This window comes from Cavia porcellus, unplaced genomic scaffold (assembly GCF_034190915.1).
Source record: "Cavia porcellus strain 051 isolate PalLab524CR breed Dunkin Hartley unplaced genomic scaffold, mCavPor4.1 scaffold_1, whole genome shotgun sequence".
Lineage (NCBI taxonomy): Eukaryota > Metazoa > Chordata > Mammalia > Rodentia > Caviidae > Cavia > Cavia porcellus.
Genome location: NW_026947484.1, coordinates 121464693 through 121477912, shown reverse-complemented (window position 1 = coordinate 121477912; position 13220 = coordinate 121464693). Strand labels below are relative to the sequence as shown.

The 13220-nt window shown below is 40.1% G+C and overlaps 1 long non-coding RNA gene across 1 annotated transcript; it reads left to right on the top strand.

Annotated features, from left to right (window-relative positions):
• The first annotated feature begins 218 nt into the window (after nucleotides 1-218).
• Nucleotides 219-9384, top strand: LOC134472699 (uncharacterized). Its single transcript, XR_010042636.1, has 3 exons — nucleotides 219-523; nucleotides 2611-2679; nucleotides 9300-9384. It is a non-coding gene; the product is annotated as an uncharacterized LOC134472699 (long non-coding RNA).
• Nucleotides 9385-13220: the final 3836 nt, after the last annotated feature.

Genomic DNA, 13220 nt, shown 5'->3' with positions numbered 1-13220 from the left:
TCATCAGCTAAGAAGTGTAAAATAATGAAAGGTAAAATCAAAACAACAATGCACAAAATAATGAAAGCTGAGTGCATTAGCACCCATTAGCCTGCTCTGCTATTTATAATACTGTGGCTTTGTCTGTGTCAACACGGTGATAGCTGCATTAGATATGACTAACACTTTGAGCCCATTCTGTTTAATTGGATCAGATTAATGTGCCAGCTGTACAAGCATGTGGGTGAACCACTAATTAATTATATAAATTAGAAACATGTTTTAAAATGTAAAATTTTCTTTTCTCAAATTTAGGTGGCGCTACGCAATATAATGTCAACTCATCTTTTTCCTTAGGCTTCCAACAGAAACCTGTAACCTACCGAAGGACACTAAAGCAATTTCTGATGAGCTAAGGAACAACCATAAGGGAAGCCTGGTGTCCACACTCAGATGCTGCTTGTGGTGGTGAAGAGTGAGGCATTAGGCTGGCTTCAGAGGAATCGTTGCACCACCACTTGTTGGCAAAGAGATCTTTTGCAAGGTTTTTGTTTGTTTCTTTGGTTTCTGGGGATCAAACCCAAAGCCTCACACAAGCCGGACAAGTGTGCTACCACTGAGCTATATCCCTAATACTTGCACAAGTGTCTTAACCCATTAAACGTGTTTCTCCATCTTAAAATAGAGCCAACAATAACATAGTAAGCACTCAATAGATGTCAGTATTATTAACTATTAGGCTAAAGGAAACTTTCTTGATAGCAGCTCTTTTAGTTGGTTTGACATAGACAGCCAGAGATTCTCAGTCGTATTCTGTTGACATTTTGGACCCAATAATGCTTCAATATGGGAGACTTTCTTGTGCATTGTAGGATGATTAGCAGCAACCCTGACTTTTAGCTACTATGCAGCACCTGCATAGTTGTGACATCCAAAAACGTCTTTGAACATTACTATAGGGTCTCATAACAGGAAGAGGGCAACAGCAAAATGCAGTTTGAGAACCACTGTGGGGCTAACAGCTGCTGTTAAGGACACATCATCTTTGTCATATCACTCTTGCCTAAGTGACCAGTCAACTATTTCCACCATGTAACTGAATGATAAACCATGCATCAAAAAGAGCTGCCTTAAAATCATTTCTTCTCTTGTTATTAATTCAACAGTATCTAAAGACAGTGTCTGTCCTGTTTACTTCCCCATTCTTAGTGCCAGAGACATAATGAAAGAATGAGTACACCTCCAAGGTTTCATTTTGCTAGAAAACTGGGAGTTCCTCGCTCTTCAATTGCAGTCCCTATATGAAGGAGATAAAGAATGAGCCCACCCGGCTTCACATCTGTAAGGAACACAGCAAGCCAGCCCAGCCAAGCCCAAGTAGGAGGGAAGACATGAGCACCCTTTCACACAGCTACAGAGCACAGAGCAGGACCCCGACACAGTTCTCCAGCAAAGCACACCGAAGACCTGACCAGAGTCTCAGAACAGGATGTGGTCGTGAAAAACCCTACAATCAGACAGATACAGGTCTGGCTGTTTCAGATAACTTCCCTTATATGGTCAGGATGGTACAAGAGTGCATCCTGTCAACCATTTCTTGAATTAATCCCGCCAGTTTTGTGGCATTACAATTTTAATCTAAATACACTCTCTTTGTCTCAGACAATGATAAACATACTGAACAAAAGCTTTGCAATAGCCCATTAAATGAAAGCATTCAGTTATGTAGAGAACAATTTAAATATTGCTTTGAAATAACACAAGTTATAAAGTAACTTGTTAGCAAACAGAATAACCAAGTGAACATTACTTTAGCTATTTCCATATGAACCAAAACATGATGTAACTGTATCAGGTGATTGCAGTATTTCCAAAGCACACAAATGAGGGTTCTTAAATCCCTAGTTATTTGCTGCTGAGATATAAATTGGTAAACAAATACACAGTTTTGTAAGTTATGTCAGACACACAGTTATGTCACTGTTTCCTTCATAGCCATTGCACAAGTTAAGCTTTTACTCAACTTTGGTTACATTACAACTTACTTTCTTTTTGGTTTTGTATCCTTATGTAAATAGGATAGAATCAGTGGTGATAATAAAAGTTTATTGCCTCATGTAAGAAATTTCTTCCACGGTCATGTGTTTCCTCTCAGAAAACAGATGGCTTTGTCAAGGGTGACCCAGGCAGGGAGAGAATAACTAGTAACATATCATGTGTCCCTTTTCACTTTCACCAGGAATCCTAGACCAAAAGTTGAAACTCAATTCTAGTCATTCATTTGAGTTCTGCTTTTAGTCCTGGACATGACTTCCTCCTCTAGCTTTTATTTTTCTGGAGTTAATTTTTAAATTCTCAATTGTAGCATACTATTTTATGGCCTGTGTTTATTGTAAGTCATCTCAAATGAAATAATTATATAAATGACATTGTAAAGCAAGACACAATAAAAAAAACCAAAGTATTAGGAAGTTTGCAAAGCAATCTTGTCCGGGGGGTGGGGAATTGTGGGGTTTTGTTGTTTGTTTGTTTGTTTGTTTTCAGTGCTGAGGACTTTTTGATCTTTAGAATTCTGGAGAAAAACACAGAACTCTTGGGGAATTAACATTTAAGTGTTTTTTCCCCCTGCAGCTTGCTGAGTAGCAGCTGACATGCACAGGATTGTATATAGAAGATGCTGACAAGAAAAGACACAGAAAGGTAGGTAAGATAGTTTCAAGAATCAACCTCACTTTATTTGTATTTCTATTGTGGTACTGGGCACTGAACCTAGGTCTCCACCCTGAGCTACTTTCCCAGCCCTTTTTTATACTCTTATTTTAAGATAAAGTCTCAGTAAGTCACTAAATTGCCCAGAGTGGGATCAAACTTTTAGACCTCCTGCCTCAGACTTTTCAAGTGCTAGACTTAAAAGCAAGTGCTACAGTGCCAGGCTCTCACTTCTGAGTTTTGAAAGAGGGTTCCTGGGGGCTGGAGATTTAGCTCAGCGGCATAATGCCTTGCAAGCAGGCAGTCATGAGTTCGATCCCCGGTAACGATAAAAAAGAAAAAGACAAAAAAAAATTTACAAAAAAAAAGGGAGGGGGCTCCTGCAGTCACAAGGAGTAGCCAGAGAGTATTTTATCATTTTCTGTGTGCTATTCCAGACATGGCAATCCCTCTGATTGTCCACTCAACCTATTGCAGAAGCAACCCTGCTGTCGTGTTTTACCTCAGCAAGAGTCAGTCCTTGGCCCAAAGGCAATCAACATGCATGTCCATCCCTGCTTACAATAAATGAGAAAGATCTTCTATTTAGCCTAGTTCATCACTGATTCCCAAAATATAGGTGGAGTCATAGTTACAATTTTCTTGCCACCAAAGAACTTTTCCCTCATCAGGACAGCCACATATAAGCTAAATATAAACGTCTATTCTTTACCTTTTTTATTTTTTGAATGGATAATACATCAGAGAGGTCCAGAATTCTAAAGAGATAGTAGGAAGCATATTCCCTCCCTCTCTCTTCAAATCAGGACTGTTCAGGTCACTGAAGTCAGCACTGTTCCTAGCTTCTACTTACTCTTCCCAAACTTTTCTATTAATTTATAAAAACTTAGAGTTTACAAACCATAAAATCAAATAATCCCCAAGATTTTCCTCCCTTCAACCAACTGCATCCAGTTAATTTAAAAGTACCAAATTCAGCTTTAAAAGCTGGAGACCATTATAGGGGCTGGGGATTTAGCTCAGCGGCATAAGCGCCTGCCTTGCAAGCAAGCAGTCATGAGTTCGATCCCTGAACCAATAAAAAAGAAAAAGACCAAAAAAAAAAAAAAAAAAGCTGGTGACCATTATCACCTTTTTCTGTTTTTTCAATACTGTACCAATATCTTCATTAGCTCCTGACTCTGTAATCTACCCTTTTTACATAGCTACCAGAGTAATCCTTTCTGTTGTTGTAGAACATTTAGAAATATGTTATATAAATGTAAACATAAATATTTGTCCTTTCCAGCTACTCTAACAGATATTCCTTAAGCTAAGTAATTTTTTTAATTATGATTGAACTCAGGGACTTTACATTAAGCTATATCCCCCACCCATCTTTAATTTTTTATTTTGAGATAGTCTCACTAATTCACTAAATAGTTCAGGCTGGGTTTGAACTTGTGATCCTCTTGCCTCAGCCTACCAGAGTTCTATAGTTAGAGGCATGAGCTCTGTACTAGACAAGACAATTTACAAACAACAGAAACATATTGTTCAGACTCTGGAGACGAGAGTCCAAGAGCAAAGTGCCAACAACTTCGAAATCTGAGAAGGTTCATTTCTCATGGGTGGTGCCTTCCAGTTGTTCCTTCCTGATGGTAGGGGCAAAATAAGTTACTTCCCTCAAGTCTCTGTCTGTCTGTCTCTCTGTCTGTCTGTCTGTCTGTCTGTCTGTCACTCTCCCTCCTCTTCTCCTTTTCCCTCTCTCTGTCTCCCTCTCCCATGGGGAGAAGGGTGGTACTGGGACTTGAACCCAGGGCCTTCACACTGAGCCATATCCCCAGCCCTTTTTATTTTCTCTTTGGAGATAAGGTCTCACTGAGTAACTAAACAGTTGCCCAGGCTGGGCTGGAACTTCAGTTCTTCTGCCTTCTCATGGCAGGATTACAGGAGTGTGCCACTGTCTTAGTTACTTTTCTTTTGCTGAAACAAAATATATGATACCCAAAGTGAAAACAGAAAAGGTTTATTTAACTCATAGTTTGTTAGAGTCCATAATTGTTGGGCTCCAGGTTAAGGTGGCTTGGCAGAAGTTGCATTGGAGAGGAGAAACAGTTCATGGTGGGCAGGAAACAGCAAAAGCAACCAAATAAGAAACAAAGACAAGCCTTATGCTATGGGGTTAGGGCAGTGCCAAACCAATCAGCGGACTGATTTAACAGTCACACACCCTTAATCCCAGAATTGCACTATGAATCAGTCACACACTGTAGACCCAATCACCTCTGAAAAAAAACCACCTATGACCACATGAGGCTTTGGGGAGGGAACATCTAAACACAAACCATAACAGCTACTATACCTGATTGCTATTTCTAATAACTGACCTGTAAACAATATTATATTTGCACCCTCAGTGTACCTATACAATAATTCAAAGGTTGTATAATAAGCAGAGAAAATCTGGATTGTAGAACATGCACATCGTTTGTAATCCCATGGAAAAGTTATTGAAATTCTAGCAAATTAATTCTAATCTACCACTTCTGGTGCAACTCATGATGAGAATAAAGACCCTGAGGCATAGTTTGGAGGAGTTCTGAGTTCGGCCCAGATGAAGTTTCATTGGAAAAAAGGTTTCGACGCAGAGCCTAACCCAGAATTTATTAATTCATGAAGAGGGGAGAGGCTAGAGGATGAGTGACTGTGAGAATGGTGGGAATTATGTGAGTACTGTGAGCTGGGCTAGCTAAGAAGACAGAAAGTACCTCTGCAATATGAAGAGAGAAGCATATGCAGAAAGATTAACCTGCAGAATACAACTGAGGTAGCATTAAATATCTTGCAGGCTGGTGCTTTAGTTTCTGATGTGCAAACTTCTCTGCTCTGGGAAGTCATAGCCTCTTATTGCAAGGCTCAAATCCAGTCAACAGCCCTGGAGTGGTGGTTCTCACGCCGGCTCAACCATGATTAGGGAGACACTGGGGCAGGGAAACAGTGACTGTCGCCTAGCTTCAAAGAGTATGTGCCAGCAGCTCAGCCAGCCCTATTTACATTGCTTAGAGCCAATTGACGGGAAAAGGAAATGGCTCAGGCAGCTCTGTACATATCAGTGCATGGAGATACAGTTAGGTTTATCTAAAGAGGAAGTAATTGTTTTATGTTAAAAGAGAGTTGTCTAGGTGGTCTTCCACACATCATCAAACTTACTGAGTAATATTAACTTCCTTTCCAAAATAAGAGACTAATTTGCACTTCTACCAACAGCAGTATATGAGCATTCCTGTTGTTCCACATACTTGGTAAAATCTTCAGTGTTTGGAGTTTTTGCCAAACACTGTGATATGGTATCTCACTGGAATTTTCCTTTGTATTTCCATAATAATAGTGTGATCAAGCATTTTTTGGTAACTAAAAGAATTGAAAGCTTTATTTTCACATTTCACAAAACAAAAGAAAACAGCATCTTCCTCCACCCCCACTCTACTCCTTTTTCATAAAAAAAGAACTGAGCCTTCCTTGTCATGCTATTAGAAAACACCCAAAAAGCTGGATGTGGTGGCACACACCTGTGGTCCCAGGACTTGGAAGGGTGAGGCAGGAATTTGAGGTCAGCCTAGGCTCCATAAGCAAGTTCAAAGCTGAACTACATAGCAAGAACCTATGTTCAAAAAAAAAGTACAAAGGAGAAAGAAACAAAGGATGAAAGAAAAAAGATCCAAAGTCACAGCACCAAGAATTTTTGATGATGTGGAACAAGTAATATAAATCTGATCTATGGCAGCCTCCCCTCTAGATATACCAATTACCTGATCTGTACATTATGTACCATGCATACATACATTGAAATACCACAGTGTACTCCATAACTATGAACAGCTGCTACTTGTCAATTAAAAATAAAAACATTTTTTAAAAAGAGACCCCTTCCATCCCTACCTGTCTCATCAACTCACTACTGGGTATTAAGGGTGATACCCAGTAGTGGCGTCTTGTCATCGGGGAAGCAGAGATCGTTGATAAGTGATCTTCCATGGACTGCTTCATTCCAGGAGAGATACCATTGGCCTCATCCCAGGAAGAGGTGGGTTCATCACAAGCATCCTGGGAAGGACCCTCGTAGGGATGTCACCGTTATATCAAGGCAATGAGGTCCTGGGAAACAGGACATAAGAGAGATCATTGTCCCTGCAGGAAGAGGTACAGAGAGCAGAGTTGGAAGTGTATTTCCTGGTTGAGATGCAGTTGCTGCCTCGTCAATCAGGATCTGAGCCTGTTCTTCCACCCATTTCTGATAATAGTCTTTCAGGTTTTCTTTGCATTTACCAATGTTACAGGGTCTTTTTCATAGATAGAGAATCATAGGTGAGGCATGTCTGATAATAGTCACAATAAAAGAGGCTTGTTGCTCTACTGTTCATCAGCTACTGTGTTCTATGCTACCCACAAACCACCTCATCAAGCATCGTTCTGTGCCCCTTAAGTAGTGTTCTAGTTGCCTTCTACAAGTGTTTACTTGTAAACCATTATTAAGTTATAAGAAATTTTCTTATTTCTGTCATGATTTTTTTCTTTAAACTATGGATTAATTTCCAAACTTAGAACACTTTAAAAGTTCCCTTGTTACTGATTTCTAACTCAAATTCATTTAGTGAATGAACATATTCTATTTGGAAACAATTTTTAATTTTAAAGAATTTGTTGTATGGAAAAGATCATGGTTGATTTGCATACAGAACATGTCTATTTGAAGAGAATGAGTATGAGTATTCCCTAATAATTAATAGAATACAATAAACTGAAAACTTAATTTTCTCCCATTTCCAGATCTCTCCTAGCTAGAGTCAATCCCTTGATTCCTAAGGGCTCTTCAAACATCAGAAACACAAAAATGAGTGCTGCAGCTATACTCATCACTTGGCTGACGTCACCCTTAAAGTGAAACACCTGACAAAGAATGTCAGAATCAACAATGGGAGGAAAAAGGAGAGAGTGAGATTAAATAGAATTCAACATGTCAGAAAGGTGCTGAAAGGGGAAATGAGAAAAGGAAGCAAATTAATTTTTTCTATGTCACAAGTTCCTTTAGCTGTATCCCCCAGTCTTTCTGTTTTCTTATTTTTCCCAGGTAGCAACTAACTAACCTGAAAATTAAATAGAAAATCCTCAGAGATTGTACTGATTGGCTGATATGGCTTTACCCATTTGTCATTTACCTTTTAAACACAGCTTTTCTGCAGACTCAATGCCAATCTAATGTTATGACTAACCTTTACCAGTCACTTCAGTGTTTCCCTAATTACTGTTCACTTTTTCCCATAAAGTTGAAATTAAATACTCCTCTTCTATCCCAAACCCAAACCTGTCCTTGATTCTGTCCTCTGTGCCTTTGATTCTATCCTCTCTTGCTAGGCTGATGTAAGACCTTGACTGGTCTACTGCTAATTTAACTCTCCCATACCAAGAATCTCACATTTTTTACGGCATCTCTTCAGACTACAAACAAGCCAATCTCATAATCCACTACTTCAAAAATTTCTCCCCAAAGGGTGCCTCTTTTCTCAGAGGGATAATGAGGCCTTGTTCCCTCAAACTGCCCTTCAGAAAGAGATTTCCCTCGATGATTCCAGTACAGGGGAACCATGTGACAGAGACTCCCCAGAGATTCCAAGGCAAATCCTCCCCTGGCTTTGAGGAAGGGGGATCCCTTTTGAGATCCAAGGCAATTCACTGGTAATTTTTCTCCTTAATTAAAAAAAAGAAAACTTCTGACGGCCGCACCCTGAGCATTCACCTCCAGTACTTTGTGTTGTATGGAATTGTGAAACAGCAAAAAACAATGGAAATTGCTACAATTATAATTACTACTAGAAATAAGGTAGATAGCCTATCTATAATAAAACTAAAACACTGCTAAAATACTTTTCTAATGGGAAAATTAGATTTGATAGAAGAAAATAACCAGTTACCAGGACGCTGCATGAGAACTTTCCTACTTCCCAACCTTGGTTTTCCCTTGTATTCGGCGTATTTTATTATGCTTATCCTCAAACTGGACCCTCCCTGCAGACTTTCCCACATTATCACTTTGCATTGTTACCTGGAAAAAGATTTAGAGTGGGCTACTGTCTCTCCCATTGTGTCTATCTTGCTACTCTTAAAACACACACACACGCACACAAATAAGAGTTCTTTATTTGTAATTAGTAATTAGTAATTATTTGTAATTAATATTAGGGGAAATACCAAAACAAAAAAAAACCACAAGAGCAATACAAAGATTAAGAAATCTAGCTAAAGCTGAGTATGTTGGCAAATGTTTATAATCCCAACAATCAGAAGGCTGAGGTAGGATACGCAGAAAGAGTCTACAGAGAGAGAAAGAGACAGAGAGACAGAGAGAGAGAGAGATTCAAGAAATTCTCAACTACATGGTCCTTTCTGACTTTACTGCTGGAATGGAAGCTAGAATTTCTTTAATGAATCTACCAAATTTTCTTATCTCCTTTGTGCTCCTACCTAAAGGGGAAAAGTGTTTGGGTCCCTACCGTGTAATGCCCTTTTCCAAAATTCAATCAAGCTAACATAATAGATGATATTCTTTCTACTAAGCCTTCATATCTTTCCAGGATAATCAACTGCCATGGATGCCTACAACCTGACCACTCTGGAAAGATAAGGCAGGAGGATCACAAATTTGAGCCCACCCTCAGCAACTTGGTAAGTTAGCAAGAGTCTGTTTCAAACTACAAAACAATACAAAAGGGCTCAGGATGTAGCTTAGTGAGAAAGCCCTGGGTTCAATCCCCAGTTTTGTAAAATAATTAACTCATGTTAGCACTTGATAGCCTAGTCATGATCTGTAAGCAAAGCTCACAGAGGTAGGATGAGAGCATCTAAGCCAAGCCTCCTATTTCACAACTTAGTTTACCTCAGTGCTGTAAGTCACTTCTGGTCAGTACTTCTGCAGGTTTTTGGACAGCTTCTTTCAACTACATCTAATATAAGAGTTAGCCATATTAAAAAAGTATGCCTAAACATGAAAATCCTGGCTTTGCTTCTGAGCTCCTTCACTGCTCCTTCAATGCTATGGGTGATACATAAATTGTGCCTTGAGAGAATAAGAGAAATGTAGAGAGGTGAATTTGATCACCCTGATCTGTGGGTGCAGTTAAGTATTCAAGAGGGTGGGTTTTGGTGCCCCTCTGCTTGTGTGACCTTGAGCAAAGTACCTCTTCATTTCTTTATTTGTTAAATGGTTCATTGTGATGATTAGATGAATAAATATATGTAAACACTTCAAATAGTGATTGGAATATGGTAAGCACCATAAAGCATTTGATATTATTATTATTTACATTAGTATTAGCTTTATTTAATAACTACATTTTCTGAAACCCATTTTTTAATCTAAATGGATGTATTTCATGTGACAAAGAGACATTTTTTAATTAAAAATTTCTTTGAGTTTTTTGTTGAATAAGTGATCCTTATCAAATGAAATAAATTTTGCTTCATAGAAAATAAATGAAATAAGACATCTATCTTCAGAACTGTTTAACTTAAGCATCAATATCAATATTAAGAATGACTGAAATACAATACTTACTTTCTTATTTTGACAACCAAAATTCATTGGTTTACAACACAGGCATCTTTTCCTTGATTACTTACTATTCTTCACAGCCCTTCTTTCCAATGTATCTCTCTGTCTCTGTCTCTGTCTCTCTGTCTCTGTCTCTGTCTCTCTGTCTTTCTGTCTGTCTCTTCTGACAAGATGCAGAAGCAAAATGCAACCTCAGACCTCCAGCCCAGTTAGAACAAGTTCAGGAGACAATGAGATCAGGGGAAAAGGAAGAAACATACCTCACATTTCTGAAATGATAGCAACTGAAGTAAAGAAACAAATCCATGAGGCTACAGGGAAATCAGGTCAGAAATAATCTTTCAGGTTAAGAAATGTCAACATTTATAAAGGAATTGCTCAGCAAATCTAGAGTAGAGATAATTTTTTTAAAAAGAGATGATGATAGGAACAACGTGGAAATTGTGGATGGTCAATATAGGAAACAAATAGAATGTATGAAATGGTTTCAAATAGATATCGAGGAAATTAAAAACTCAGTTGGAAGCTGAAAAATCACTTAAATGAAAACAGACAGGATCTTGGCTAGCAATCATGAAAGGAAAGATTTCTTTAAAATAACCAAAGATCATGAAATAACAATCCAACAGTTGCAAGAGAATGCAAAGAAAAATAACATAAGAATAACTGATGTCTGAAAGAGTTTTGGCCCAAACAGGACACTGTAGCTGGTAAAGTCTCAGGTGGAACCAAGGAGCTCCATCTCCCCCACTCCTAGGAATCTACCTCTGGCACCAAACGATTGCCAATGGGCTACTTGTGCATCACTAATTCCCCTTAGGTTCCACCCCAAACCTAGGGTACTTATATGCCTCCACTCCACGTGTTCCACAGAGAGATTGCCAACCCCAGGGGAGATGCCACACCCCAGGGGATCAGGGGTGTCTCTCCCCACATTCTCAAAATAAAGGTCATTTATATTTCATACTTCTTATCTTTTCAGCCACCGCCGGTCCCCCACAGTTCTAGCATATGGTTCCCTGACTGGGAACGGCAGACGAGAGATTCTTGGGGCCCTCCCAGTTTGAGTCCCCTGCCATTCAGGACCAGGACTGGACTACATCCTGCATTAATTCCTCACTTCTACACTCCGGAGCTGTAAACTTGTTGCTGCTGGCTCGCAAACAACACCGACCCAATTTACCACAGGTGAGCAACCCCCGGAGATTGCTGCTGGGCCAGGCCCCAGGCAGGTTTTCTCCCCTTTCCCTGGGTTCCTGTGATGCTCTCATGTCCTTAGATAGCCCAAGGCAGAGTTTTTCTGGGCCAGCCTGTGTCCACACTGAAAGACTGTCATGTCCTTCAGAGCTTTTTAAGTTCTCATGGGCAGGGGCTGGGAATTTAGCTCAGCAGCATAAGCGCCTGCCTTGCAAGCAGTCGTGAGTTCGATCCCTGGTACTGATAAAAACGAAAAGACCAAAAAAAAAAAAAAAAAAAGTTCTCACAGGCAGAGCTGTTACTAAAACCCACGAGAAATCCACTCATATATACTGGTGACGATTATTACAATTATTACGAGCTTTGGAACCATATAATACCGATTGGTCCAAAATAAGTAAAAAGTGATGACTTACACTTAGTAAACCACGGTCTGTTGCCTCATCTGGCTATAACTCTGTGGGCCAGACCCCACACCAGATTTTATCTTGGGGACCACTTCCTGTCCCCCCCCCCCAAAAAAAATACCTATCTGTGGCTTATCACACTGATGACAAGTTTACAAAACTCTCTATCTTTAAGCCTTTAAGAATGTGTGTCCTTTCCCACCAGCATCCCTTTGTTTCCTCGATACTTTCTCTCCCCCCCGCCCACCACGCCAACCCATTCCCCGCTGAGATGGGAGGTACATCCAAACAGTGTTAGAGATAAGAGCGGCTGCTTTAAGCTTTCACGCCGCGCCGCAACTCCATGTGCTATCTCGCTCTCATGCCGTGCTCCGGGTCCGCGCAGGATCAGCTCTAACGCCGCGCCCTAATCCGCATGCCCCTCGAGCAGTTCCAGCTCCACACGGTGACTCAGCTCCATATCAGGCCGCCTCCCAGCTCTGCCCCCATGCGCCACCCCACCGCTGCTGCCGCCGCCACCACCACTCCCCCGCCCTGCACATTTCTGGGGCAGTCCCAGCCCGCCCCAAGCACTACCTCCTGGCGCTCGCCCTGCCTTCACTCTGTGTGCCCCACCCCCATGCTGGGCGTGCTCTGCCCGTGCGCTGGACCATAAATACAGATAAACAGCAGCTGGGCAGCTCAGCTCAGAGATGCTATTTTCTATATTGTCAAATCATTTAATCAAGGTTAAATAAGCTGGCAATAGACAAGACTTTGGCTGATAAACGGGGAAGTGGCCACCTGGTAATTTTACCAGCCTTGTTTATCAATTAAAGCCCTCAGTAATCTCCTAAACATTTAAAAACAAAAATTAAGAGGTATTTATAAATTCCTTTTGCTGTAAACCACCAATAAGGTTCTATGTTAAGCTTACTGCCTATATTATACTGTATTGTCACCAATCTCCTGTTTAACAACTAAAATTAAAAAATAATTATAATTTCCTTTTGCTGGGAACTACTGGCTGTTTTCCAAGACAAGGGTTATATGATATATGCAAAACAACAAGACCAACGCTGCGGCAGAAGCCAAACTTAAACCTTTCCCAGCCTATCTGCCTGCCCTGACTCAGCCCTTCACCGAGCCATAATTAACTATATTCAACTGATATTAAATGACACCATAGCTGATTTCTCTCTTAAATAAAAAGATAAAAAATTAAACAGGCCATTCTCCAAAAATCAGATGGCATTAGACATTTTAAAAACATAAAGAGATACTTATATATATGACATAAATAACATGTCAGTTCCTAAAATTCTCTGGACCTGTCCTCCTTATGAGAAGCCATTACTAAA